The sequence below is a fragment of the Leopardus geoffroyi genome, chromosome D2 (genome assembly GCF_018350155.1).
Source record: "Leopardus geoffroyi isolate Oge1 chromosome D2, O.geoffroyi_Oge1_pat1.0, whole genome shotgun sequence".
Classification (NCBI taxonomy): domain Eukaryota; kingdom Metazoa; phylum Chordata; class Mammalia; order Carnivora; family Felidae; genus Leopardus; species Leopardus geoffroyi.
In genome coordinates, this window is record NC_059334.1 from 9,587,552 (window position 1) to 9,614,841 (window position 27,290).

At 40.8% G+C, this 27,290-nt stretch overlaps 1 protein-coding gene and 1 long non-coding RNA gene across 5 annotated transcripts in view; one reads left to right on the top strand and one right to left on the bottom strand.

Moving 5' to 3' along the window:
• Positions 1-27,290, bottom strand: part of CHRM3 (cholinergic receptor muscarinic 3) — a 527,319-nt gene that overhangs the window by 322,872 nt on the left and 177,157 nt on the right. The gene's annotated exons all lie outside the window — the stretch shown is intronic.
• LOC123576413 lies at positions 2,392-14,561 on the top strand. 2 transcript variants are annotated; one of them, XR_006701372.1, is made up of 4 exons: positions 2,392-3,072; positions 3,285-3,424; positions 11,532-11,656; positions 11,974-14,561. It is a non-coding gene; the product is annotated as an uncharacterized LOC123576413 (long non-coding RNA). The 2 variants fall into 2 exon arrangements; XR_006701371.1 differs by lacking the exon at positions 2,392-3,072 and having other exon boundaries at positions 3,097-3,424.

Sequence of the window (27,290 nt, forward strand, 5' to 3'; positions counted from 1 at the left end):
GACCTTGGGAAGAGCAGCTATCCTGGGCGACCAAGGGAGAATCCATCGCCATCGGTAGGGCGGAGCACGGGAGACCCAGAAGTGAAAGTGAAAGTCCTCTAACCTTTTGAGAAGGTTGCTGCTGCTGGGCAGCTGTGGAATGCAGGTGTCTGCAGTGGGAGGCAGGACCAAGGGCGGGGGAATGTCTTCTCAAAATAACAGTTGAGGACAGTCTGCGGAAGGGGGCTAAGAGAGGGGCTGAAAACACAGAGAAGAAATTAGATCCCCAAAGAGATGTCACAAGAGGAGGGAGCAGCTGGGAACAGATGAGGGAAGAGCCAAAACATGAGCAGGTGGTCCATGCAATTTCAGGTGACATCCATGATGGGGGGTCGAAGTAGCTCATGCTTGGAGGCCTCTGTGCAGACCCTGATGGTGCATGGGGCTGGGGCTGGGGCTGGGGGCCAGTGGGGATGAGGGGAGCACAATTAGTCCGTAGTCTCACCTATTCCCGCTCCAGAGCCCATACTCTCCACTTTGGAAAAAGAGAGAGAGGAGAGGGAGAAAGGCAAGAAGCACGTTGGTGTGCAAAGGAGAAAATTTGGTTCAGAACAGTTTATAGACTTTCAGAATCAGGAAACTCAAAGAAAGTTTGAAACACTGAAACCTTCGTCACTGCTTCCCCAAACGAGTCAGGTGTGAACCCGGCTCTGATTGACCAGTGACTCCACTCGCTCTTTGAACCACAGTTGTGCCTTATCCTTAAATCGGGAACCTTTAATTCAGCAGTCCCACCTTTATTTTTATTTATTTTTTATTTTTTTTCCCAACGTTTATTTATTTTTGGGACAGAGAGAGACAGAGCATGAACGGGGGAGGGGCAGAGAGAGAGGGAGACACAGAATTGGAAACAGGCTCCAGGCTCTGAGCCATCAGCCCAGAGCCCGACGCGGGGCTCGAACTCACGGACCGCAAGATCATGACCTGGCTGAAGTCGGACGCTTAACCGACTTCAGCTCAGATCATGATCTCACGGTTTGTGAGTTCGAGCCCCGCGTCGGGCTCTGTGCTGACGGCTCAGAGCCTGGAGCCTGCTTCGGATTCTGTGTCTCCCTCTCTCTCTGTCCCTCCCGCACTCATGCTCTGTCTCTCTCTGTCTCAGAAATAAATAAACATAAAAAAAAATTTTAAATTGGGGGGCATGGATGAAGCATCTTGGTTTAATGCCACTTCAACCTAAACAGAGTTTCGGAGTCACGTATGTGTCGTGTTCTCCTGAGACAAAGGTGCGATCGAAAGACAGAGCCGAGACGAGAGGCTGAGAATCCGTCTCCCGAGTGCTCGGTCAGCAACCTTTTCATGATACCAGTTTCCGAAGAACACAAAGGTACTGTGTACGGATGTATCTCAGGGCACATTCAAGATGCAAAGAAGCCAAGGAAAACACACTTCTTATTTTCTTTGGCTCAACAAAGATCCAGCTGATCCTGCAAGCCCAGCAGGGAAATTCAAGCAATAACAGTAACACAACCATACCAATCTCAATGATGACTGGGGCCTTTCCAAGGTCCTGATGTCTCCCATAGAACCAAAGCGTGAGGGAGCCCCTCGCCCCCCGCCTCTGAGTCCTGCCTGCTGTCCACACTGGCTTTTGCCTTCAGAGCCCCTGGCTCTGTGCCATGATGAGGTACAGAAATTGATTTTACAATTAAGAACCCAGGTCTGAGTCCAGCCTCCTGCTAGAGCATCCTCGGAAGTCTTGCTGTGTCCCCAGGCAATGCCACTGAATTACTCAAGGGACCCCTCTGCTCAGAGATCCCAGCTCTCAACGTTGTATTTCAGGGGCAGGGGAGGCTCTGGCAAATCATTTGTGCTCTCTTCCCATTGCCCTCAGAGACCTACAGTAGCAAAAACCCCATCAACAAGTTTAGGCTTTTAAAGAAGACCCGAGATGCTACTGACTGAAAAAAAAATACACAAACAGAAGGAGACGTAAGGAAATGCTAAAGTATAAATGGCTCTCTGCTCGAAGTGAGGTGAGGGACAGTTGGGTGAATAAACACAAGTCAACACTACAATCCCTTGCCTTGATTTTCACAGGACATGAAAAAGAACAAATCAAAAGGTATCAGCTAGAAACAAATTATGATGAGAAACGGAACTTCAGTCATGTCATGAAAAAAAAAAAAAAAACCAACAAAACACCCCACTAGATCAGAATCTGCTACAGGTCAGCTACTGATGGTAGTTTTATCGTATGTCATTTTAGCTTTCTGAAATACATCACCCTCTTGATAAAGCCAGTGAAACGAAACTGAACGTGCCATTATTTTTCTGTAACACACACAAAAAATCAAAACGTTGGAATCACGGAAGGGCAGGGTGTCCACTCATAGGAAATGTCCCAGGATGCATTTTGGTGATGATAACAAGATGGCAGGAGGATGAAAGACAGGAATATCCCACTCCCTCCCCCCAAATAAACCGAAGTGAATTATAGTTGAATTTTCATCCATAAAGTCTCTTGGTTTGATTTTATTTACTCAGTTGTGTTTACTTTATTTTATTGTTGTGTTTTGACTCCTCTGTTTAAACCGTGAGCTATCTGGAAAATCAGAACCTAGCTCATTTCTTTGTGAAAAGGTTCGTGTTCTTGGATTCCCCCTCACTCCCTCCTAGAGAAGCACAGAGTGAAATGAAGCCTCTTTTGCTTTCTCTGTCCTGAATCTTGTTTCAAAAAAAATTCCGGTCACTTGTGCAGCACTTACACTCACACAAAGTATCTGTATATATGTGCCGACACTCAAAGACAAACCATTTAGGGGCCTCTTATCCATTAAATTTTAATCTCTTTAAAAAATCAGCAACGGAGATGACATCCGTTTCCTCGGAGACTGCTTCACATTCTGGAACAGCGGCGTGTGCACTGTTCTGTTGCAAGAAAGGATTCTTCTCAGAATGGGATGACTCGGGCTGGGTCCATCTTCCGATTTACGATCAATCAACTTCTTAATTGAAATTAAAATTTATCAGGGGATACACTTGTCTTTGAGAGTACAATTTTTATCCACGAAGAAGAAACAGCATAGTTTGGTATGCAGCTTTTTTTTTTTTTAACGTGTCGTATTCTCTGAGTTTGTTACTTTTGCTCAGAATTTTTTAAACAATAGACATTCTACTTCAGTTCTCTTAGCGACCTTCCTTACGTACGAGCTGCTGACTGTCTCTCATATTGGCAACAATTCTTTCACTCAAAAAAATAAAATAAAACTTTTAGGGACATATGGCTTTTTTTCCACCTCCAGGTTTCAAATTTACTTGAAAACACCTACACAGAGTTGGAAGTTCCTAAAGTGTCAACAGCTGAAATGTCCCAGGAACTGCGAACGCTTTTCATGTAGAATCAGAGATGGAAAATTACTGAATTTAAAGAATGAAGAAGAAGGTAGGAATTATCTCAACATTGTTTTATTTCTCTGCGACTTCTCACAGTCTAGTGAAACGAGAGATGGAAAAAACAGCCCACATAAAAAATTTCAAACTTTGAATTTTGTAAATCCAGCCAGGTGAAATATACTTTAAGGAGGATTTTTTTTTTTCTAATTAAAACTAAGAAGCATGAACTAACACTGATTCTTAGTATAAAGGCACTGAATGTTTTAGGCAACGTTCTGTTTCCTAAACATAACATGAGTCACATATAGTACAACAGACTGGTATAACTTAGTATTCAAAATCATGGGACTACTTGTAAAGACTTTCAGTATTCTAAAAACCAACTCTAAAATTAAGGAAATAGAAAGTAGAAGAATATAGTAGTACATTTTGGCATTGACGTTTATATCAGAACATATTTCCCCTGGTACACAATTCAATTTTCAAACACCCTGGCACTAACTTGGCCATTTTAGAGTAAAATGGTTAAAATAGATTTAGATTTGTTTGTCTAAAGAAAATTCTAATCTCTGCCACCCAAATGGATAAACATTAAACATTGTTTCAAAAGCTTACAATGTTCAGAGCATTAGAGAACTGAAAAGGGAAGTTTAGAAAATGCTACAACCAGGGCGGCTGGGTGGCTCAGACAATTAAGTGTCTGACTCTTGATTTGGGCTCAGGTCGTGGTCTCACGGTTGTGAAATCGAGCCCCGCATCAGGCTCCATGTTGGGCATGGAGGCTCCTTAAGATTTTCTCTCCCTCCTTCTACCCCTCCCCACTCATGCTGGCTCTCTCTGAAAGAAAGAAAGAAAGAAAGAAAGAAAGAAAGAAAGAAAGAAAGAAAGAAAGAAAGAAAAAAAGAGATGCTCTGATTGAACAAAACATCTTGGAAATACATGGTTTTCAAATACTTAAATAAATCCAATGGTTTTGTGCCTTATAAAAATATAAATAAATGATTAAGATAGTAGAAGTCCAGTTGAATACCTTAAGTTATGGGAGATATTTCTGAAGACATACTCTTCTCTCAGTTATCCAAATAATACTATTTCCTGGGGCGCCTGGGTGGCTCAGTCGACTGGGCGGCCGACTTCGGCTCAGGTCATGATCTCATGGTCCGTGAGTTCGAGCCCCGCGTCGGGCTCTGTGCGGACAGCTCAGAGCCTGGAGCCTGTTTCAGATTCTGTGTCTACCTCTCTCTGACCCTCCCCCGTTCATGCTCTGTCTCTCTCTGTCTCAAAAATAAATAAAAGTTAAAAAAATTTTTTTATTTTATTATTTTTTTTTTCAACGTTTATTTATTTTTGGGACAGAGAGAGACAGAGCATGAACGGGGGAGGGGCAGAGAGAGAGGGAGACACAGAATCGGAAACAGGCTCCAGGCTCTGAGCCATCAGCCCAGAGCCCGACGCGGGGCTTGAACTCACGGACCGCGAGATCGTGACCTGGCTGAAGTCGGACGCTTAACCGACTGTGCCACCCAGGCGCCCCACGTTAAAAAAAATTTTTTAAAAATAATACTATTTCCTTTCTTAAAAGTCTTTCTTAAAAGCTACTGGAATTCTATCTACTGAAATTGAAACAGTGAGGATTTGCTCAAACTGAGAAACGGCCACAAATGTATCTGAAGTTATACATTCTCAAAACACCTTAAAAGTCTGAAACACTGAGTTGAACTTAAGTGAACCTTGACACCAATGACAAGTTGATTTTGCAACAGTAAATTCACAGGTACAACAGTACCACTGCTAATATTCACAACAGAGATGTGCCCGTATAGATACAAACACTGCTTCTTATAAACACAAACATCTTGCAAAATGTATTCTTTGCCAATGCATCTCACGATCCATACCAAATATAGAAAATCCAACCATTTGGGGAAAAGCTTTGTTGCTACCACTTTTAGTCTCCTTAAACAAAAGTCAACAAACTCCCCAAGTAGTACAACTGTGCTTATCAAATTCGTCTGGTTTTAGAAATGTACTTTTTATTCCCGTGCTTGTAAATCAAATGAGTCATATTGAAAAGTCCTTTGCTTCTGATTTCCAAATATTTTCTTTTCTTTTTTAAATATTTGTTTATTTTGGGGGAGAGTGCAAGTGGGGGGAGGGGCAGGGAGAGGGGGGCAGAGGAGCTGAAGTGGGGTCTGTGCTGACAGCAGTAAGCCCGATGGGGTGCTCGAACTCACAAACTGTGAGATCATGACCTGAGGCGAAGTCAGACGCTCAACTGACTGAGCCACCCAGGTGACCTCTGATTTCCAAACGTTAAAGCTAATCATATCAAGTTATATCATAACACAGAATGCAGAAATAATTTGTGCCTGGCAAAAATAATTTAGACATGAAAAGGGAGAAAAAGCTGATCCACTTACGTGTTTTACAATACTTTCTGACACATCCTGTGCCTGGATAACTGTTAATACGGCTTAAAAGGGGGAAACATATTAATAATATGGAAAATACCTAAGAGCACAATTAAAGTGGTTATATAGAGCAGTAAATGAGGAACTTGCTTATCAGTGGATTTGAACATCAGGGTTTAATTACAATTCTGAAGATTTATTTACAACTTAATGGCAAGTGCCGCTAAGTAAGGATTATAGGTGCTAAGGATTGCTTTTGAACGAGATTATAATCAACTGTGGTGATATATCAGATGCATTAATGACTTCTGCTTTCCTTGGGCCTGGATGAAGGTCTCCCTTTCAGTGATGCTTGCTTAAGCTGGCGGTTCCCTGAGTGTTTGACACTGTATCTTCTGGTGGAGAAATGCTACTTTGCTGGCCTAGTCATAGTGTTCTTCGTCTTCAACCTCAAATCACTGCAGGTTGTGCTTCTGGTAAAATTCTGAGCCTGATAAAGAAGTGTGTATATTCTCTTGGATGAGTTTACAAAGAGGCAACAGGTTTGAAATTGTTACCTTCTGCATAGAAGTTGGTCCATAAGTACACTCTTTGAGAGAAATCAACAGAAGTAAGAGAACAGATAAAAAACCTGGCCATTTGTCTTTGAAAATGGACAGGGGAAAAGGCGGGGGCAGCTACTGATATTAACATAGTTATTATACTTTCTAATATAAGTTAACACAGTTTTCCTAGGTATGAATTCAATATTGAATTATAACAACCTACTAAACAGATCATAGAATTGATCTCAGGCAAATGAAATAAAATATATGAGCTTTATTATGTTTTTAAAGGAATGGACTAAAGTAAGAAATAACTCAAGCAAATTCAATTATTACTTTTGTTTGACACCCAAACCGATTTTGGAGACCAAAGGAGAAATCAAGGCCTTCAGGCATTAGAATGAAGATCCAAACACAAACAAAAACAAAAAACTTGACAATTTCTGGTAAGGAAAAAAAATGGCAGGTATATTATGGATGAAGAATAAAATGTTAGTTTTAAGGTCAATCAATCATGGTAGATCACTTTGTGCTCAGATAATTATAAAGAGCACGTTTCTATTAAAAAAATTTTTTTTTTCTTCAACTTTTTTTTTTATTCATTTTTGGGACAGAGAGAGACAGAGCATGAACGGGGGAGGGGCAGAGAGAGAGGGAGACACAGAATCGGAAACAGGCTCCAGGCTCCGAGCCATCAGCCCAGAGCCCGACGCGGGGGTCAAACTCACGGACCGCGAGATCGTGACCTGGCTGAAGTCGGACGCTTAACCGACTGCGCCACCCAGGCGCCCCTAAAGAGCACGTTTCTAGATTAGCTATATTTTTGCGAGAAAAAGGCCAAAACCTCTTCACTGCAATGATGCTTTCTGAGAATAAATTTTCTTTTTCTTTTTGTTTAATTAAAAAAAATTTAATGTTTATTTATTCTGAACTCAGAGCTGATGGTCCATACATTTACTTAAGAGGTTATGAAAACTCCAGAATATTCATTCAGAGTAATCTTTCTGTTCATTTGTTTCAATAAAGACTAGCATGGTAAATGTTGCTACGGCACTTTAAAATGAAAAGAAATAACACATCTTAAGTAGTAAATATAAGTCTCTGTTTTCTCCCACTAAGATGGTATAACCATATTCTTTCACCTCTGCCGTGAACTATCTATTGGAGACAAAAGAACAGGATGATTAACACTATGGGCAAGACAGTGAGGTGTGTAAGCCGCCTGTCTCGGGGACCGGGGGATATCAGAAAAGCAGAGGCCCAGGGGAAAGTGTTTTTAAAACAACAACCACCACATTTTCCATCTGGGTGGATGTTAGAGCAGTGGTGTCTAAAATGGATGCATGCCTTAGAAGGAGAGGAGTGTGTCACAGGGAAGGAAGAGTGATTCAGTTTTAGAGAAGGGACTGAAAATTGCTGGGAGTGAAGAACTGACTGAACAATGGAGAGTTGTTACAGTTACAAACCAGGCCATGTATCACTGGGTAGTACGAGATGCTACACACTCAGAAGCTTGGCAGTTGGTTGAAACTGAAATTCAAGATGGAGGCCAAGGTTACTCCAGAGATATACGCGGGGAGGTCTTCTCCATACAGAGCTTTCAGGTTTTCTGTTATTTTAAATGTGACACACAGAACCAAATGGATTATTTTCCAGCTGTGCTCTGACCAGTGCCTGGGATAATGGGCTTAATACTTACTGTGATATGAAGCCTGTTTCCATCAACAGTAACTGTGGACAAGAGGTTGAGTTGGGATTTCAGCAGCTACATCTTACAATGGGCTTATACTGAAGTTTGCGGTCAGCTAAAATCTTCAGACCTTTTCATTTAAGTCAGTGCTTCTCCTGTCTTTTATCTGTGATAACATTTTTAATTTAAATATAGGATTTTATGTTTATTCCTGTTATATTTAATCTTTTTGGTTTTCATCCAGCAATTCAAATTCAGCCTGCCAAAAATTCAGATTGCTAAATAAGGGATACCAATCAGCAGTTTTCCATCTTCCCTGGAGAAACTAAGGAACTTCAAGTTAAAAATGCATCCTGAAAAATTTTAGTAAGATATAAAGAATTTCTTAAAAGAAGGGTCAGAGAGGCAGAATAGATACAGGGAAAGTTTTTGGTCTCTGCTTTGTAAAAAATGAAATTATCCAGACATTTTTTTAAAGTTTATTTAAGACAGAGCAGGGGAGGAGCAGAAAGAGAGAGAGGTGGGGAGAGAGAATCCCAAGCAGACTCCATGTTGTTAGCACAGAACTTGACACGGGGCTTGAACTCAAGAACCGTGAGGTCATGACCTGAGATGAAACCAAGAGTTGGACACTCAACCCACTGAGACACCTAGGCACCCCTAAAGACATTTTTTTTATTATAAAGTTTCATCTTATGCAAAATGGTTAAAACATAGTTCTTTAAGTAAACTTGTATCCCTGTCTCAAGGAGAATTGGCCACCCTTTCTTTGTGTCCCAAATGTATCTTGTTTTATATGTAGGTCATAATACTGGTAAGATGTATTGCCCATTTTGCCCATTGGTCTACTTTTTATGCTCAACTGTGAGGTCTTGGGGATATTGTATTGGTCTTGAAATCCCTAGATGTACAATGGGCATTTGAAAGATTTTTTTTTAAATGTTTATTTATTTTTGAGAGCGAGAGAGAGAGAGAGAAAGAGAGAGCACGAGCGGGGGAGAGGCAGAGAGAGAGGGAGACACAGAATCTGAAGCAGGCTCCAGGCTCTGAGCTGTCGGCACAGAGCCCGATGCGGGGCTCAAACTCACAAACCATGGAATTATGACCTGAGCTGAGGTCGGATGCTTAACCAACTGAGCCACCCAGCCTCCCCTAGATTTTTAATGATTGACTTAATAAATCACTGAATGAACTGAAGGCAAAGTATGAGGTAAAAGGAATCAGTCATTTCATCTACAAACATTCAGCATCTCTGACTGAGCTTGAGATCCTTAGGGACAAGGCCACTGCTTGACCTGAGGAAGCGAGTCAGACAGACCAGATAATCTATGAAGGTGACCTTGAGTCTTGTGGATCCATCACACCCGAATTTAGGTCTAAGGCCATTTACATACAAATATTATAACATGCCTCAGAGAGAAACATAAAATAATAGAAGATTTAAAAAAAAATTAGTGATGCCTAAAATGTGGGTTTTCATATAAAAATCAGACCCTATTATTTTATATTTATCACTAAGGTATTTTATGGCACTTGTAAATGAATGGTCTTACTTCTGAAGTCATGGACTTCACAGGGACTTCTATAGAACTTCAGACACAAAGTCAGAAATACATAGTTTTATGTAATTTTCATGTACTAATATATGATTTTTTTTTCATGAACGGTGCTTGCATTTGGTACCTTGAATCATCTTTGGCAGAGAGAGGTCTACAAATGTAGGAGGCTATTTTCACTCAGTTGAGTGAGTTAGTAGATACTAAATTTGGTTCCTCATTGAAATCAGTACATTAACTATTCGTAAGTTAATACACTGTTTGGTTCTCTTATAATGGTGCTTCAAATACTCAATAAAGTACGTGTTTTGCTTTTTTGTAACACCTGAAGGTCTATGATGGCTTTCTAAACCCATTTCCTTTTCTACAAAGTTGTACGGGCACTTGTGAACTATCGTATACATGTGGGTATATGCAATCCACTTCTCTACACAGCTAAAGCCTGTATGTTTGTTTGTTTGTGTTTTCTTTTTTGTAAAATGCTGTTATAAGAAGCATTTCCCCCAGCTTGTACACTGCTGGCCTTCTGCTTCCTCTGTCGCAGAGCATGACGAGCACAAGAGAGCTAAAAATATATATATGTATTTTTTTAAGTATCTCAGTGCCTTTCCTTTTATTTTCCTTTTGATTTTTTCCTTTTATTTTCCTTTTGATTTTCAAAATCATCCTTTGTTCGCAAAAGTAAGATGATTGTCTACTCACGCCCTGCAATAGAACATCTGAAAATGGAAAGTGAAAAGACACGACTGAACACTCCTAGTGGGGGTCTGATTATAGCCACACATCGAACAGATGATCCTTTACTCAGTCAATAATTGCTTACTGAGCTTCTCTCATACTATGCACTATGCTACCTATTGGAGGTCTATGAATTCTAGAGACAACACTCTGTTAAGGATAATAAAAATACCTCCATATGGTATATAAGCACTTCCAGACGAAGGACCTTCATCTCCAAAGACCAGTTTCAACCAGACAGTGTGAGGGCTGATCAATATTCTAGATTACAGTTTCATAAATATTGTCCCCAGGCTCATCCACTCCTTGGGAGCTACAGGAATGGTATTCTAACTAGCAAATGAACCAATCTGCATACATGCTTAAATCAAGTTTGTTTAAAATTAGAAAATGGCATAATGTATTCAAAAGTTTTTATGCAGTATTCACATAGAATTAAAAACATGCCACATGGTTTGCATTAAGAGAGCAGAGATGTGTGGCTCGTCTATGGGTCTAATAGAATGTTCAAAAACCAAACTTCAAGAGACCTTTGTACTTAAGTAAAAATGGAAAAATAAAACCAGAATGTAGAAGTTTGTTTTACCGGTCTACTAAAAGTATACTTAGCACCTGTGAGAAAGCTATATTGGTGGATCAGATATGTCAAATTTAAGCCAATATGAAGCTTCTTTTGTTGCTTAGCCCCAGAGAAAGTTTCTTTATAAATGAATCTCAGAAAATGTTTCTCTTTGCCAGAACACGCTTTTGTAACTGTGGCTATAATTCCTGAATTAAGCCCTGGAAAAATGACTTTGTTGCTGCTTAGGGGTTAGAGAAATGGAGAGAGGAAGGGAGGAGTGTAGGGCAGAGAGACAGGCAGATAAACAGAAAAATAAAATAAAGACTAGTGTCTGTAGGTAATTTAAACAGTTCTGCCAACCTCACTATTTTAATTGCATAGCTGGCTTAAAATTCCCCAGGGTACTGACTCCAAGGCCACCCTCTGCTTCCTCATGTCCCAACCTGGCCTGTAAATGATGGAATTTCTTGATGAGAAGCAAAGTTCTTTCTGGGGTGTGTGTGTGTGTGTGTGTGTGTGTGTGTTTGGGGGTGGGGTGAAGTAGGAGAAGGAGATCCTTCTATCTCACTTTCCACCATATTTTCCATCAAAAGGAAAGAGCAGCAGTAAACCGACTGGTAAGAGGCTAATCTCTCTGGTGCATGGTATTTACAGGACGGAGGGCTGAGCGCTCCGCTCAAGTGGGAACTGACCTCCGATCCATGTCAGTCTGTGGTGAGTGTCACAGCCCTGCAGGAAGCAACCGGGACCTAACTGGCTGCTCCGTTGGACACCTGTGGGTAAGGCTGAGGGCGCACCTGCCAGAGGGAGGGCCTGGAGGGTCACACCGAGCTCGGGGGCTTGACTCTGGTCTTCCTGTGACAGACTGTGGTGGGTAGAGCTGAGGTCAATCCTCCCCTGGTTCAGGTGAGAGGACATGCTCCAAGCTTTCTCTACAAGCCCAGAAAGGTACAGCCCTCAGAAGTTAGTAGGAGCCCCAGACTTCTCCATATTTTCAAATCCAACTTCACCAAAAAGACCTGTGTTGGGAGATGCCAATATCCACCCTAAATAAAACTTAAGCTTTCACCTTCCTTTTTCTCTTCCTGTCTACCAGACAGAATCTAGAAAGAAGAGGCAATATACCAGCACCACAAACCTCCAGGACCAATCCTAGAACTGGCTGTAGCTCATTATGTATCTCAGAAAGTGCAAGAAAATGATTTTAACTTACTCCAAAAATTTAAGAAGCCTCCTAGCACATTTTTTTTTCCTTGAGTGCCAAAGTTATAATCTTCACACAGAAATAAGAAGGAAGCATGAAGCATATCTGCTTTATAACATCCCAAAATATATAATGAAAAGCGTTGAAGTGTTTCTCAAAGAACACCTGAATAATTTCTAAATAAATTAATAGCGAATTTAAGAATAATCTCCCTGAGACATTGAAGAATGGGAAGGGGATTATTTTCTGGCCTTGAATTTTGGTTCTAAGAGGTAACTATAATTTTATTTCTGCCTGTGTTTTGATTCGTATGAGTATCCAAAGCCCTGACATTTGCTTTGAGAAACTTCCATGCTGCAAAAAATAGACTGCAGTCCGAGTTCACCTCGGCAGTTTTTGCATAAAGACCTTGTGCCTGTGTGGACCACAGTTATATATTAATAGGCTTTGGTGTAATTCCAGGGCTGAAATCCACTAAGAAATGGCAACAAAAAAAAACTATATAACTTTCCATCAGTTCCGACTCGGCTTGGCCTCAGATACTGTTTTATGAACAATCTAAACATCTTATCACATCAATTCACAGACACCAGGGTCTCTGGGCCTGTCTACTTCCTGAGGCACAGCAGTTTAGATAGAAATGATTCCTATGGAGCATGGAGGGTGGAAAGTGGATGGAACGCTGCTTCGTCAGATCAAGATTTGCATCACGATTGATTAGCTGAGTTCCCCTAGCAAGACTGTGCCCCTGGGCTTAACTATTCCCATCTCGAAACTGGGAATAATAAATAAAACCGACATCATAGAGGAAAACCTTTTTTTTAGAGTGGAAGCAAGGGCACATGAACACTGAGTTCTTTTCCTTTCTCCATGCATCCTGTGCAAGATTTAAAAGGAAGTGGTGACCAGTTTACAGACTGAGTTAATCTTGATGTGGCCGTTTAGAATTCATATTCTGTCTCTTAAAGTACAAGGACTTCTTGAACTACAACTCTCCACTGGCTTCCATAACATTCAGCCTGCAAATCAGGAAAGATCGGCCTGCCAAGCATTTATAGCCACCCTCAAATGTGATCATTAGATGCAGGCTACACCGGACCCATTGAGCTCAGCGTTTACTCTTGAATATTGCTGCTTAGGGAAAGGCTGACATGGGTGCTTTTGATGACAACATGATCAAAGGCAAGGTGTTTCTCCTACATACCTCCGAACTACTAAGGGCTGCCCAGGTCCCAGTCCATGAATACATCACATCTTATCTTCCTGTAATCATCTTGGTCTTTGTTTTACTAATGTTAGGTATGCTGCTCAAAATCTTTGCCTATTGACCTCAGCTTCAAATCTCTTTCTCCTATCACCAAACAAAATACCCTATAGTCCTGACCAGCCGGTTGACCCTCACAAAGGTCCTGAACACCTATTTTTTTCTCCCAGACAACACATTTGGATAATCACGAGACAGGAGCCACAGTGACTCTTACTCAAATGACATGTCCAGTTTATCATCCTTTTAGTATCAAAGTTTTTCGGCATTTTCCTGTTAATTTATGACTGAAAGTATGCATAGATCTATACATGTACACTGTGTCTCCAATCATGTAGGTCATTTTTCAACTTTTATTGGGTTGATTTCATGAAGAACTATCGCCTCTTATGGCTGTAAGTCATGGGCCTATTTGAATTATTCTAACCAGAACCAAGTGCAAATGTTCACAAAATAATCTGAGCTTAGAATTATAACACTGATATCTGATATATGAATTCCAGGTCTTAATGAGCTTCTAGACTATCAGAGAAGACACAACTTACATATTGCTGGTCAACACAATGCCCACACAACCGACAGACACTTTTCCAACTGGCATTTTGAACGAATTATGAGGAATGCACCTTGAACTGAGGACAGAAGGTGTCACTACAGGTGACACTTTGTGGGGCTCAATCTGAACAGGAACGAGAATTCTCTAAACCTAGATCTTCCTGACTCTCTTCTCAACACAAGGCTTTACCCCTCTCAGCAGCTTCCGATTTGATGTATATCATAGCATTTTTTTAGACGATTTCACGTTCACCCTTACCTTCTCTCTTCTTCTAGAGGCTCTGAAGCATACTATTAAAATATTTCAATTAAGCTTAACAAAACTACAAAATAATGGTTATTTTTAAAAATCTCAAGAGCCCAAGAATTTGAAATAGACACTAATCATCAGTATTTTTGTGTCTTCCATATCAGCTACCCAGATGGCTATTCCAATCAAACCTGAGAGAAACACAGCTTGGCTTTGACATTCTGGTGCTGAGCATGGTCTGGGAGGGGGAAGGAGGGCTCTGGGGCCAGTTGGCAAGGGCAGAAGCAGATCTTGTCTACTACCCAAGGCTTCTTCATCTTCATGGAGTCATAAGGTTTGAGTCTATGGTGTGTCCATTGGGCAGCAGGCTAGGAGGGAACCCATAATTTAAAACATTTTTTTTCTTTTCAAAAAAAATTTTTTTTAACGTTTATTTATTTTTGAGACAGAGAGAGACAGAGCATGAACGGGGGAGGGTCAGAGAGAGGGAGACACAGAATCTGAAACAGGCTCCAGGTTCTGAGCCATCAGCACAGAGCCCGACGCGGGGCTCGAACTCACGAACCATGAGATCATGACCTGAGCCGAAGTCGGACGCTTAACCGACTGAGTCACCCAGGCGCCCCAAACATTTTATTTTCTAAATAGTCACAAGATTTTTACAAAACTTCCCTAGCTAGAGTAAATAAAAATGAACGATTAGTAACCATTCTGACAATAAAAATGTGCTGGGTGATAAAAATTAAAACAAAGTCCTCTTATGGTGATTACACTGATGACTTTATACTGTCATGATGCCAAATGAGAGGAATTAAATAAATCTTACATTACTGCTCAGAAAAGGGGGTGAAAGGGAGGAGAAAGGGAGAGAAGAACAATTCAAAAATTGTGAAATTACTTTCAAAGTAATTCTTGGCTAAGTAATTAACCAGTCAAAATAGATATTGAGACTTAGTACCCCTATACTAAATTGACCTACATTACCATTTCTTTGTGTCTGTGTCCTATCTTCTCAACTACATTGTCCAAAACTTTGAAGACACACACTGTGCCTTATACCTGCTATATTTAGCACAGTCTGAGGCATAGCAGAGCATTTACTAAATACTTTTTGAACAAATGCATTCTTTCTTATGCCTAGCATTCAGTAAGACTTAGTAAATATAAGCATTTTTGAGACTGATGATATATTCCACTGCTTCCATGTTTTATAAACTCAATGAATCATTCATGATTAAGCTATAAACAAATACATATGCATATTTAATATAAAATACTACAAATAGTATTAACATACTGGTTTCCATATGGTTCATTCATACATGAGACCTGCCCTCATAGAATTTCACTCTCCCAGGAAAAATAGGCACTGAACTATGAACTAAAGTGTGGTGAGTGGTGGTGTGGGCAAGTCACATGGTCCATAGTGAGCAGAGGCTCACTGAAAGGGTGACAGGGGAGAAGCTAGCCAGCCCAGTGAGCCAGCTTGAGTGTAGGCGTGGGTGTGAGTGAGCTCTCATGCCAGAGAAGCCCAGAGACATGCAGCCTCTCGAGAGGTAGCAGGAAAAGACAGAGTGGCTTATGGGGACTCTGGAGAGCTCGCCAGGTAAGGTATCAGAAGGTGTCTTGCAAATCAAATAAAAGCCATAGGACTTGATCCCAATGGAAGACACTCAAGACTTCTGAGAGAATTCACAGCTTGAACCCATCAGGAAGATCCATGTGATTTTAAAGGTTCCCATTAGTTGCTGTGTAAAGAACAGATTCTAGAGGGGAATGACTTAGTTAGGGGGTAGGCTACAGTGCTGTTTCAGTAACTCAGGTGACAGACCATGATGGCATGGATTTGGACGGCATTGGGGAGATGAATTTCAGAGGCTGGAGGGGGAAAGCATGTTTAGTCTGAGAGGTGGTATGTTTGAGATGCCTGCAGAATGCAAGGGGTGATGTGCAATAAAATGTAGGATGTACTATTCTGGAGCCCAGAACATCTTTATTATCCAGAGAAATTGTTTGAGAGCCAGGGGCACGTGGCTGGTAACCGAAGCCGCACTGCGCATGGGCTCTCAACTGGGAGATTTTCCACTTGAGTGAACAATGATTCTACAGGTAGAAAACGGAGTTTGTGATAAAATAACTCAAATACTCGGGCGCCTGGGTGGCTCAGTCGGTTGAGTGACCGACGACTCTTGATTTTGGCTCAGGTCTTGATCTTGTGGTGCCGGAGTTCGAGACCTGTGTCGGGCTCTGCACTGACAGTGTGGAGCCTGCTTGATATTCTCTTTCTCCCTCTCTCTCTGCCCCATCTCCCACTCTCGGTCTCTCAAAGTAAATAAATAAACTTAAAAAAAAAACTCAAACACTAAAAAGGTAAGTACTATGGACCTCCTTATTTTACACAGAGATGGTTCATTTTTTTGAATGAGACAATATATTGATTAAAAATAAGTGTTTTTAGCAAAGTAAGCCTGCTAATTCTCTAAGCTGATGGTGCAGTCTAAATCCTCTTTAGTATGACATTTTCAGGGTAGTTAGAGCACAGAGGAAAAAGTCATAAAGGTTGGCAGGCTGGCATAATTTATACTACCCAAGAGTATCCTATGTTTGTAGCACACAAATGGTTTCACTCAGCACACAATCTACCTTTACTGTGCTCTCGCTCAAGAAATTCAAAATTTTAGTTATTTAAGTGACATCTACTTGCAAAGCGGTTAGGTTAAAAAGTCCTACAAATATTGGATAGTTATATGTATTCACTTCTATGTATGCTTTTATATTATTGTGACAACATTATGGCAGAGATGAAAAAGGATAAAAAGAAAGATATTATAAATCATTCGTAGAATTTATTTTCTCTGCACTGTATATAGTGAAAAGTATGAAAATGTTTCTCCTAATTTCTTTACAGAATAGCAAAGTGAATAGACACACAGAATAGATGCATAAGCTTTGGAATCAGGCAACCTAAGTCCAAGCCTTGAACTTGAATAACGTCCTAACTTAATCTCCTAAACCTCAGTTCCATCATCTATAGCATGGGATATTACCTAACTTTTAGGGTTACTGTGAGCTTTAAATGAGATCATGTAATTAAAGCATTAGCATAGAGCTGGTCACCCACAGATCACTCAACACATGGTTAACCATGGTGAATTGTGTTCAGTTAATGATTGTGCCTTCATCATGTCCGTATCCACCAGTACAGGGTGACCAGTACAGGGAGTCTGGCTTTGCAGGTGCTCAATAAATATTTACCCAATGGAAACTCAGTAAGCATTTGATACACACACTCACACATGCACACGCATATACACATGCACATGCACGCACAAACAGGCAAGTCTCAGCAGTAACTCTCCTTAAGAAGAGAGTGTTGGTATCAGACAGGCCTGGATTCAAATCCCATCCTTGCCACTGACTAGTTGTGTGATGTTAAGCAACGTCTAACCCTCTAAGCTTTGATTTCTCCCTCTGAAACAGAAAGATAACCATATCTCCTTCATAACAATGCTTTAAAATTTAAATAAGAACCTTTTTTTTGAGCAGTACAGTTTATTTGGTAAAGGTACCTTTTTCATTGTAAGTCCTCACCATATTCCTCTTCCTCCTCATTACTAATATTCTCGTTTGAGAAACAAAACCACACATACAGAACTACAGGTCCTGTGGAGTTACTACGTGGTTCCTATAATAATTTCTTACCAAACAATCCTTAATTAAAATGAACAGCAAGGGCCATCTTGAGAGGGTTAAAAAAAAGGTGATAAACCACAACTTTGGAGTACTGTGAGGTCTGTGTAAAGGGCCATGTCCCTGGGTCACTGCCAAGTGCTCAGAGTATGACCCCAATGGCCTATGTTTGGTAGTGAAATGCCCTAGAGGTAAGGAACTCTGTTCCAACAGAGAGAGATGTTCATCTAAAAAAGCCAATCCGAAGAAGCACATTCACTGAACACCTCCACATGTTAAAATCATATCAAAGTTCTTAACTTGTGTGTAACAAATGTGAACATATATATATATATATATATATATATATAGTATATACATATAAACATATAGTATATATATACATAGTATATATATAGTATGTAGTATATAAATAGTAAATATATTTGGCATAGCCGTGCATCTAATCTCACATACAGGTAACAACAGGGAGAGAGCACAGGTGGATATTCTGACACTGGGTCTGAAAATCAGAGCAGAAACATTCAACTGTGCTGTCAGGTTTGATAACCTCTCAATGACTACAAATCAATCATTTAACAGTTTTTTCTTTCGTTGAGTGAGAATCTAAGAGTGACTTTCCAACGAGGCATAAACAGTCACTAAACTCTTTGCCAAAATAGAATATTATATAAATAGTCACCAAGTGAGAACAGCAAGGAGGAATTTTAGTTTCCTTCCTTGTTAGATAATAGCATCTTAATAATTTGATTAAAAAAGAAAACATGGAAACTGATCATAATACTCAGTTGAATATATTTATTTAGTCAATTTCGTTTCAACTAACAATGTGTTGGTGTGCAGGAGTGCACGTTGTTTCCTGAAGAGCACAGTCCAGTTCCTGGTTCAAAGAGACTTGGGTTTAAAATATGGGGAGAAAGAATGTCATCTGTGTATTCATAAATCCCCTTAGTGACAGAGGAGGGGTAGGTAATTAACAGAAGCGATGTGGATGCATCCAATAATCTTCACTGAATCCATACAGCACCAAACTATGAACAAAATATATGGACAAAGGGCACATAACTGAGGACAGCATAGTGTCCTCAGCATAGTGGTTAAGAATACTGGGGCTTGTGGGGTGCCTGAGTGGCTCAGTTGGTTGTGCGTCTGACTTCGGCTCAGGTCCTGATCTCACAGCTCATGGGTTCGACCCCCCCATCGAGGTCTGTGCTGACAGCTCTCAGCCTGGAGCCTGGTTCGGATTCTGTGTCTCCCTCTCTCTCTGTCCCTCACCCTGCTCGCACTTTGTCTCTCTCTCTCTCAAAAATAAATAAACATTAAAAAAATTTTTTTAAGGAATACTGGAGGTACGCTGCTTGAATTCAAATCTCAACTCAAATATCTTTGGGCTGTAGGACCCTGGACAAATCACTTAACATCTCTGTGCCTTGGTTTCCTCCTCTACAATATGGTGATAACCACAGTTGCCTACCTCCTAGTGTTTTGGGGAAGATATATAAGTTCATAGAGAAGTATAAAATAAAATCCAGCAATGCCTGCCGTAGAGTGAGGACCAAGTATTAACTATTAGGAAAGACTGATAAAAACAATTTAGAAGATCTAAAATTCAAAATAAGTTATAGGGCACAACTCTCATTAAAGGCAAGAAGAATTATCTCGGGAGTAAGAAAGCTCGCACGGACTGCTTCTGGACAATCGGGTTGTGTTACTGGATGAGAAAGTGAAAGTGGAAGAGACTAAAACATCTCCAGCTTGTAATGTTTTTTTTTTTTTTTTTTTCTTCTCTGTCAAGAAAAATGAGCTCCTAAGTGTATGTGAAAATTGCTAAGATGAAATTCAAAGTCAGCTACACGAAAGCAGGGATTACACAGGCTGCTCCAAGGGAAAAATCTACTATCCTTGCCTCCGGTGAAATACCTTTATAGGCACTGAAGAATCCACAAGTAAGAATATTTAGCTGTGACTGGTGACCTTTAAAACCATATACAGAACATCAAGAGTTCCAATGGCTCTGGAAAATTATACACGCTGTTCCAATTCCCCAAAAGCAGTGTCATTTCCAAATATTGAGACTAATCTGTTTGATATTCCAGAAATGATTCTATAACAGATTAGCATAGTAAAGGACATCATGAAAAGAGACTGGGAAATCCCTAAGGACCACTATGGGTTTAATAAGATAGTACATGTCAAACTAATTTCAACACTTTCTTTGTTAGGCTTGGAAGATTGGTAATTTAGGGAAATGTGGGATAAAATAAAACCTGGGGCCAGAAAAGCATTTAGTAAGGTCTGTCTTGATGCCTTCATTCAGCCACTTCATCATTCATTCAACAGCTATTTCATAAATGCTCAAATTATGCCGGAATAGAATTCAAGTCTCTTACTGGAGACAAGTGGTGAGACATTCATGCTCATAAATATAATAGCGAGACAGTGAGATATTTAAAATGCAAAGTCAATAGGATCTCATTACTCAAGAAAACGGGGATGAAAACATCCAAGTCTCTTCAAGTTTCCTGAATGGGGGTAGCTGTACATCAATGGTTCTCAGTAGCCCCCACTGGTGTTGATCTGGAAGCATGGGAATCACTTAGGGAACCAATTTCAGCCATGCATTCTGGGTGGGAGACCAGGAAATTCTGGGTCAGGTCTCCGGGCTGAGTCGTGGTGGTCTCTTCGTGTAAAATGCTCTTGAGGTGGTTTTGAAATTTATCTGGGCTTTGGAACTGCTGAAAAGATGGCATTTAGTAAAGAGCTTAACCCAGGATAATGAGATTCATTTTATAAAACCCTACACACCCCTCTCTATCCATTCTGGTAATTCAGGTCATTTTCAAGATAGTCACATAAGAAGTCATATACTAATGACAAAAACAGTATCATTGAATTGAAATACGAAAGACTGCTTCTGCTGAATGTCCTTCTGATTCCGCAGCATCATCATTTGAATGTTGACCATGCTAGTAGATTCTGACTTTTATTGATAGATTTGACTTTTGGAAAAAGTCCAGTTATTCAGAGTTAAATAATACCAGTAAGGTGCATCATTAACTTTATTTTTTGGAACAAAGTGGTATCACTGAGGTAGATGCACTATATATATATATACACACCAGAAACATTCCCTGAGTTTCACTGATATATATATATATATATATATATATATATATATATATATATATTGATATTGATATATATTGATATATATATATATTGATATTGATATATATTGATATATATATTGATATTGATATATATTGATATTGATATATATCAGTGAAACTCAGGGAATGTTTCTGGAAAATATAAAATTATGAAATTTAATTGAAAACATACAAAAATGTGCACAAACATTTCTTGTACCAGGAACTGCAAAGCCACAAGACACAGAGTCAGAAATGTATTTACTATAATTGCACCCATAGATGCGACTGTAAGATACTGTAACTTGTCAAAAGAATTAGCTGGTCTTCCATAAGGACAACCATCTTTGTGATCTGATTTCAGGGGTATTCCAGAGTTTACATCTTAAAAGAAAAATCTCATTTCTTTGGTCCCTTGCAGATACCCAAAATCCAACCATAAGCATTCTATTCCTCAGGCCAAAAGCATTGATCGTTATAAAAATGCACATACCCTTGGGAAGAATGACATAATAAGCCTTCTCACATATTAATGTCTTCACATTAATAAGTCTGTCATTTCCTTCATGAACAGGGTTTTGCTAGAACTGTAATGATTCTCCTGAGGGGTCAGAATACCCGTGATGGGCACTTTAGGTGAGTGCCGTTGACAGGAAAGTGAGGATGCTGTAAACGAGACCTGCCTCCTTCAGGATGATGCATGGCTGAGGCACGTTGGAAATGGCAACCAATACATAAATCCGACAGGAAGCACGCTTTGGGCAAAAAAAAATTTAGAATATAACATTCAAACGTGGTGAATTTTATGCAGAATTTTATAACAGAATAGGTACCAATGCCAAAGTTAGTAAACAGTTTGTACTCAGAAGCAATCATTATTCCAAAACCCAAGTGCACGTTGTTAACAGTTTTAAGAATTTGTATAACCCATCGCTCTTTAACTGTGAGGCAGGGGAGAGGGTGGTGCATGTGGTGGTGACAACACCCGGAACGTGACCCCCTTGCATGGGAAGATCGTGCATCAATCCCAACGGAGCTGGCTTGCAGGTTTGGCCCATCCTTATCTCAGATGTGAGAACTGCATTCATTATGAATATTCTCTAAACAGCTTGTTTTCCACTATGTTTCTCGAGATGTAGATGAACAGGGAACGGTTTCTCATTTTAAAATAAAATTGGGGCGCCTGGGTGGCTCAGTCAATTAAGCCTCTGACTTCAGCTCAGGTCATGATCTTATGGTTTGTGAGTTCGAGCCCCACGTTGGGCTCTGTGCTGACAGCTCAGAGCCTGGAGCCTGTTTCGATTCTGTGTCTCCTCTCTCTGCCCCTCTGCCTCTCATTCTCTCTCTCTCTCTCTCTCAAAAATAAAAAAAAACGTTAAAAAATTTTTAAAAATAAGATTCAATTAAAAGGGGTCACCTCGGTGGCTTAAGTGTCCGTCTTTGGCTCAGGTCATGATTTCGCAGTTCACGAATTGGAGCCCTACATCAGGCTCCTTGCTGTCAGTGCAGAGCCCTCTTTGGATCCTCTGACCTTCTCTCTCTCTGCCCCTCCCCCACCTGAATGCTCTCTTTGATTCAAAAATAAACATTAAAAAATAATTTAGAGGAGGAATCACAAACCAATGAAGTTTCTAATATGTCAGTTTCAGTTTAAAGATCTCAAATGGTCTTGAAAATTCTGAACTGTTTGTGATAATTTTTCCCCCGGAAATGTTTTTATATCGAGAAATAAGTAACTTATCTTTAAAGGTAAAATCTCTATGTGTTTACTCTTTACTCTTTGCTGGTGCGTGTTTGAGAGCACAAGGCGTGTTGTTCAGAGGGTCACAAAGAGGAGGTGTTGGTCTTTTTTTTTTTTTTATTAAGCTTATTTATTTATTTAGAGAGGGAATATTCACAGGAGGGGCAGAAAGGGAGAGAAAGAATCCCAAGGAGGCTCCGCACTGCCAGTGCAGAGCCTGACTTGGGGCTCGAACTCACGAACTGTGAGATCATGGCCTGAGCCAAAATCAAGAGTTGGACGCTTAACTGCCTGAGCCGCCCAGGTGCCCTGTTGGTCTCTTTGCTGCATCGAAGCACGTGCGGCCCACAGTAACTGTGCAGACACTGTGTACTTTCATTATTCCCTCATCGTGGACCAAACCTCTCACCAGTTACTTCTCTCAAACTTGCTTTAAAATAAGGGTCATTCCAATGTTCTTTCTGGTAACACTTCCCAAAATAATCTCAAGTACCTCTTCTAACCATCACAATTTCACTTATAATTGCCACTAACTACAGGCCCTGGGAGGAGGGGCGTAGGATGAGGGGAGAAGTCTAGTCTCCCAGAATGAATGGATAAAGAGAATGTGGTATATCCATACAATGGAATACTACTCAGCTCTAAAAAAGGAAGGAACTTCTGAAACAGGCTACATGGATGAATGGAAAGGACATTAAGCTGAGTAAAATAATCCCATCACAAGAAGGACAAAACCCGTATGTTTCCATTTTTATGAGGTATTTAGACAAGCCAAATTCAGAGATGCAGAGAGTGGAATGGTGGTTGCCAGGGGCTAGGAGGAGGAGGGGATGGGGAGTCACTGTTCAAGGGGTACGGAGCTACAATTTTGCAGGATGAAAAGTTCTAGAGGTGGGTGGAACAACAATGTGACTGTACTGAATAAAACTCAACTGGGGGCTCCATGGGGGCTTGGTCAGCTAAAATTCTGACTCTCGGTTACAGCTCAGATCATGATCTCATGGTTTGGGGATCAAGCCCCGTGTGGGGCTCTGCCCAGACAGCATGGAGCCTGCTTGGGATTCTCTCTCTCTCTCTCTCTCTCTCTCTCTCTCTCTCTCGGTCTCTGCCCTTCCCCTGCTCACACACTGTCTCTCAAAATAAATAAATAAACATTTTTAAAAAACTGAACCATCACATGAAAATAGTTAAGGTGGTAAATTTAATATTATGTGGGTTTTTTGTCACAACAAAAATCATTAAAATGTGTGTGTGTGTGTGTGTGTGTACGTGTGTGTGCGTGTGTGTTTAAAAACTGTAAATTGTACACAGCCTGTGGGACTGCACACCCTCTCCTGATTCAGGATGTTATCATGCAGCTGGTCACTAGGGCTGTACATGGCTGTCACTGAGCACAGCTGTCTGAGTCAGACCAGCCACCTTTCTGGCTCTGACAGCCTATAGTTTTTCCAGTCTCTAGAAAGGATGATTTTAGCTTAGAACCCAAACGACTGGCTCACCCTAAGAGAAAACACAAATCCCTTTACAAGACACCACAAAGCATCCAGGACTTGGGGCGCCTGGGTGGCACAGTCGGTTAAGCGTCCGACTTCAGCCAGGTCACGATCTTGCGGTCCGTGAGTTCGAGCCCCGCGTCAGGCTCTGGGCTGATGGCTCAGAGCCTGGAGCCTGTTTCTGATTCTGTGTCTCCCTCTCTCTCTGCCCCTCCCTCGTTCATGCTCTGTCTCTCTCTGTCCCAAAAAAAATAAATAAAAACGTTGGAAAAAAAAAAAAAGCATCCAGGACTTGTAATGCACGCCTATGTCTACAGTGACCTAAATCAGAAGTCAGAATTAACTCTGTGTCCTGGGTGTGATGCAAAGCTGATCATTACTCTCAAAGGTGTTCTACTTTCTCTAGAAAATGAGATGTGGTGAGATCCAACAAATTCAGAAACCCAGTAAGTCAAAAATACTCTGGTTTCCTCCTCTGACATTCTTATAAAAGATTAGGATTACAATAATATGAATTATTTCAGTTGCCCCTGGGCATTATTAAGACTTGTAATTTCTCTCTTCATTCACAACAGACTGATGATGACTTTGGTGAACCAGAGGTGTAAGAACTGTTCCTGCTTTCTGTTCTTTATTCAAAGTATACCACCTTTTTTAAACAAATTTTTTAAGTTTGTTTAGCTTCTTTCTTTCTTTCTTTCTTTCTTTCTTTCTTTCTTTCTTTCTTTTTCTTTCTTTCTCTCTTTCTCTTTCTTTCTATCTTTCTTTCTTTCTTTCTTTCTTTCTTTCTTTCTTTCTTTCTCTCTCTCTTTCTTTCTCTCTCTCTTTCTTTCTTTCTTCTTTTTTTCTTTCTTTGAGAGAGAGAGAGTTGGAGCATGAGCAGGGGAGGGACAGAGAGAGAGAGAGAAAGAATCCCATACAGTCTCCATGTTGTCAGCACAGAGCCCGATACGAAGGTCAATCCTACTGTGAGATTGTGACCTGAGCCACAATCAAGAGCCAGAAGCTTAACCAAATGAGCCACCCAGGCACCCCTCTACCTTTTTAAAAGAATGAATGCTAATAAACATAGGGAATCTATATATTTTAATCTGTTTTCATAAAAGGAGAGATTTAATAATACCCCAGTTGGAAAAAAAACCCCAAAACTTAGCTCTACTTAATTTAAATCCCTTAATTCTTATCTTTGGACATAATGAGGGCATTAAAGAGTTCCGGGGCTCCTGCGTGGCTCAGTTCGGTTGAGCATCTGACTTCAGCTCAAGTCATGATGTCATGGTCCGTGAGTTTGAGTCCTGTATCGGGCTCTGTGCTGACAGCTCAGAGCTTGGAGCCTGTTTCAGATTCTGTGTGTGTGTATGTCTCTCTCTCTTTGCTCCTCCTCCACTTAATGTTCTCTCCCTCTCTCTCTCTCTGTCTGTCTGTCTCAAAAATAAATAAATAAACATTAAGAAAGTAAAGAGTTTCACTATACTGACATTTATTTGACATCAGAATCAAGGCATAGTTTCTGACACTATAAAATTAGCATTGTAAACTCTGAAATAGTGTCCTGTAGTCTAAGGATAACATTAGGGCCAAGTTGTCAATTGGTGAGATGGGTACTTCCATTCAACAAATATTTTTGAATACACATTATGTGCCAGGCATTGGTCGAGGTGATGCTGTTGCTGCTGATGGCAACTGTCATAATCATAATCACAAGATGAAAATCACTACACTTACTGGACATAAATTATGGCAGAGGGAATAAGAAAATAAATGAGAAATCAAATTAAAAAAGTTAATTATCAGGGTGCTTGGGTGGCTCAACTGCTTAGGCGTCTGACTTTTGCTCAGGTCATGATCTTGCAGTTCGCCCTTGTCAGGCTCTCTGACAAGTTCGAGTTCGAGCCCTTGTCAGGCTCTCTGCTGTCAGCACAGAGCCTGTTTCAGATCCTGTCTCCCTCTCTTTCTGTCCCTCCACCACGTGCACACGCTCTCTCTTTCTCTCAAAAAAAACAGAAACATTTTATTAAAAAAAGTAAATTATTGGGGCCCCTGGGTGGCTCAGTTGGTTAAGCATCTGACTTCAGCTCAGGTCATGATCTCACAGTTTGTGAGTTCGAGCCCTGTGTCGGGCTTTGTGCTGACAGCTCAGAGCCTGGAGCCTGCTTCAGATTCTGTGTTTCCCTCTCTTTCTCCTCAACTTGCACTCTCTCTCTGTCAAAAATAAATAAACGTCAAAAAAAAGTTTAAAACATTAAAAAAAATTTAAATTATTTAGAGTGACAGAAAGTGATAGGAACATGGCAAAAAAAAAAAAAGGCATAAGTAGAGTGAGCTGAGAGTGACAGGAAGTGTCCCGTTGTGGCTTTGGGGTGGGGGAGGGGGGATAGCTTGTTCTATTCCACAGGACAGTCTAGGCAGGGCTGGTAGAGGAAGTGACATTTCATCAACGACTTGAAGGGAGTGAAGGGATTGTCTCCGTGCGTATCTGGGTAAGAGTGTTCCAGGGTCCCAAGGGGGAAGTATCCGGGGTCCCAAGGGGGAAGTATGTGTTGCATGTACGAGGACCGGCGGGGCTCATGAGCTAGAAAGTCATGAGAGGCCGAAGCAGGAGGGGAAGTAGATGGGAAACTAACATCCAGCCACGCTGGGCCTTTCAGACTCTGTAAAGACTGTGGCTTTGACTCTGAGTGACATGGGGAGCCACAGCACGCTGATGAGCAGAGAAGTAGTGTGCTCTGGCTTGTTTTACAGAAACACTTCAACTGCTCTGCTGAGCATCAGCTAAAATGGGGCAAGGAATAGGAAGATCAAATAATCTCTCCCCCATACCCAAAACTAGTTGTGTAGGAATGCAAGACTCTTTTTTTTTTTTTTTTAATTTTTAACGTTTATTCATTTTTGAGAGACAGAGGGAGACAGAGCGTGAGTAGGGGAGGGGCAGAGAGAGACATACACAGAATCAGAAGCAGGCTCCAGGTTCTGAGCTGTCAGCATAGAGCCTGACGTGGGGCTCGAACTCACAAACCACAGGATCATGACCTGAGCTGAAGTTGGATGCTTAACCGACTGAGCCACC